Genomic DNA, 3156 nt, shown 5'->3' on the forward strand with positions numbered 1-3156 from the left:
CAACTCATGTCGTGATCTCGTGCAGAAAATGGCGATGGCGCGTCTGGCTCAAATTCGTTAAAATAGTACGTCATCATGACGTAGAGTTTCTGGCACATGCGCATTACGCAGAAAATTGATAGAACCTATGTTTTGTAGTTATATGAACACATTATTTTAAGTTGTCCATTTCCCTTCAAGTTGAGGTTGTTATAACTCATCCTACTGTGTAGTGAGACACTGCAAGTTGACAGGACATGATTTCACTTGTCCATCTCACTAAAACTCAGAATCACTTTTTACAGTGTACTTAATCTGTGTTTCAGAAAGCCATATTTTAAACCATGATGAACTATTCTAGATTAAACCTTCTCCTGGCTTAATTTAAACCCTGTCTGGACAACTGCTCCTTCAAGTTTAGATTTCTTACCCTGCAGGCAGATATTTTTTGATTGTTTTAAGCATAAAGCATAAATTCTGATACATTTCTTTGAGATGATATCTTGCGTCGGTTGGCTTCTCATAAGTTCTTTTTGTATTGAAATATATTTACTAGAAAAAAATACTAAGAAACACAGGGGCCCTGTTATACATCCACATGTCACTTATAAAGTGGGACTTGATCTGCTATATTCTTATGCAAGTGGTTACAAGTTTCAGCTTACCTCATCTTGAATGTTTAAAAACTTGACATAAGATACTGGTCTAGATACTAACATAATGTAGTCTTATAATGAAAACTGTTGTGTTCAGTATTTAAACTCTACATTCATCAGTGCAACATTCCTTTTTTTTTTATTTACTTCCAGGAGAATATAACACAAGATAATGATGTAAATTAATTAATGCACATTAAAAAAAAAATTCATAGTGGCATCTTACACTCTTCTGTTAAATAACCAACTGTCCTGCTCTAATTAAAGACATAAACTGAAATTAAAAACAATATAACAGTGGATGAATCTTATCTTACCTGTCTGTAGATTTATGCTGCTGATGCTCATTATTATTATGTGGATATTGAAAGTTTCTGTTGATGTGAAGGGGTGGAGTTTTAATTATTATTACTAAATATAACTAATGTAAAATAGACTCTGTTTGTACCATGATCTGCTCTTTCTCGAGAACTCATTACAGAGCTTACAGGACAATGAACATTCAGACTCAATTTAAAGAGCCTGTTTTTTAAGATAATTCTGGTCTTAAGTGTGTTAGGATCTGATTTTGGTTTGCATTGATCATTGATCAATCATTCTGGACAGCTTTGTTCTCATGTGGTGTTGTGTGGGTCTGTAGGGGTTATTGTGCACTAAAAAGAACAACAAAACTCACAAACTTCACCATTAACACCCTACACACCTGCTGAATTCAGAAGTGATGGCAAACAATAATCATTTGTCAATAGCCACAGTTTTATGCCTTCAACCGTCTCGTTCATTCTTAATTCATAATTCTCCCCCTGTTTTGTTATGTTGAAACTGTATGATCTGCATTGTCCTGAAAACACAGAGAATATTTACATTTGTGCATAAACACTTTTTAAAAGAGCTTTGAACTCAAGAATGGTTTATAAATAAAATAAAATAAGTGTGTTTTACCAAGAGAAGAGATGTTTAGTGTGACATTCAAGTTAAAATTATTGTCGTTATTATATGATAGACATGTCTGTTTTATATCTGAAAGAAAAACAGAAATGAACTCAATGAGTTTGTCAGTCGTCACAAGTGTTTTCAGATAATAAATATACAGTATCACACAGTCATGTTAGCAGTATACTTCACATCTACCTGGAACTGTTGAGCTACTTTCCTTCCAGAAACACTGATCTGTTGAATTGACTTGGATTATCAGTTTTTTTGAGCAGTCTGCACAAACACAACATTATTAGACTATTAAATAATGAGGTATGACATGGTACAACACCCTTAATATTTTGTTTTTAATATAATTTTGTTTTTTTTTTATGAGTCAGAGCACAACAGATGATCATCAGCCACAGCAAATTCTGCTTTTGTCGAGACATAATTCCCAGAGACAGCGGCCTGTTAGCGACACACGTTTAATTTTGTTTTCTTCAGACAGAGATAATAAATCTTTAATCATTTTCTTATTACATTCTTGAGCTAAAGTCCACAGTCCAAGAGTTGAGAGAGTCTGATGCGTCCACATATGAAGCTGTTTGATTATGAGCCGCAGGACACTGACATACAGTTCATTTGCAAACATGCAAATCGTGTTTATTTGGGCTTTAACTGAGAATTTCAGTATCTGCTTACTTTCAGTTTAAAAAGTCATCATCATAAGTTTGTCAAGTCATTTTTGTTCACAGAAAACAATATAAATATAGAAAAAATACATTTAATAGTAGAAACAATTTGAAGCTGCTAATTTTTTTATTAGTGGATATCTGACATGGTTTAGATACAAAAAAAAAGTCATGTTTTTACACTTTGTTTGTGTACCTTTCTGTACAGTTAATGGCATTTGAATTGGTATTTTGTGACCTAATGATTGACATTCACAAATTAATAAGTGTGACTAAAATGAATAAATGATTCTGGAGTAGGTTCATGCGAATAAAAAAAAAGTTATATTTTATTAGTTTCATTAGAATCACATGAGAAATACGGAGAAATATAACAGACAATCGTAAGCAACATAAAACAATGACGGATTCACTGTTTCTGACTGTGTTTTTTGTTTGTTGTGTTTCCAGTAGCTGTCACATTGGTGTGTATCGATTTTATTGAGCTGTTTTAATAACCATGCAAATGTCTGAACCTACAAGCATGTGGACATTACTGTCTTCCTGAAGATGTAAATTTGTTTTCTAAATAGCATTCAGTGTTGAGTTGCTCTGACACACACAAGATCACACATAGATGATAATAATGCTCAATAAATCTAACAACAGTAATATCAGATCATATCAGAGATTTGAAAGCTAAATTAAATTTTCCTACAAGTCAACAGATATTTGTCATTTGTTTTGAGTGATTTCAGTAAAACTGACGCTTTTAGGGTCATAATTTCATGTACATAATTTTAGTCTAAGAGAAAGAAAGTCTGAGGCAAAGAAAGCCTTCTGTCTTAATTATGCTGGTGATAAATATTTTCTAATGTGTTATTTTTTGATTGAGTGATGGTTGTGGTGGTGGGAGTCGGTGCTTTCTGGGA

At 33.0% G+C, this 3156-nt stretch overlaps 1 long non-coding RNA gene across 1 annotated transcript; it reads right to left on the minus strand.

Moving 5' to 3' along the window:
- Positions 1–1167: 1167 nt before the first annotated feature.
- LOC109055207 lies at positions 1168–1883 on the minus strand. Its single transcript, XR_006158842.1, has 3 exons — positions 1767–1883; positions 1578–1655; positions 1168–1476 (listed from the first exon to the last, which is right to left on the minus strand). It is a non-coding gene; the product is annotated as an uncharacterized LOC109055207 (long non-coding RNA).
- Positions 1884–3156: the final 1273 nt, after the last annotated feature.

Source organism: Cyprinus carpio, unplaced genomic scaffold, assembly GCF_018340385.1.
Source record: "Cyprinus carpio isolate SPL01 unplaced genomic scaffold, ASM1834038v1 S000000383, whole genome shotgun sequence".
In the NCBI taxonomy this organism is placed as follows: Eukaryota; Metazoa; Chordata; class Actinopteri; order Cypriniformes; family Cyprinidae; genus Cyprinus; species Cyprinus carpio.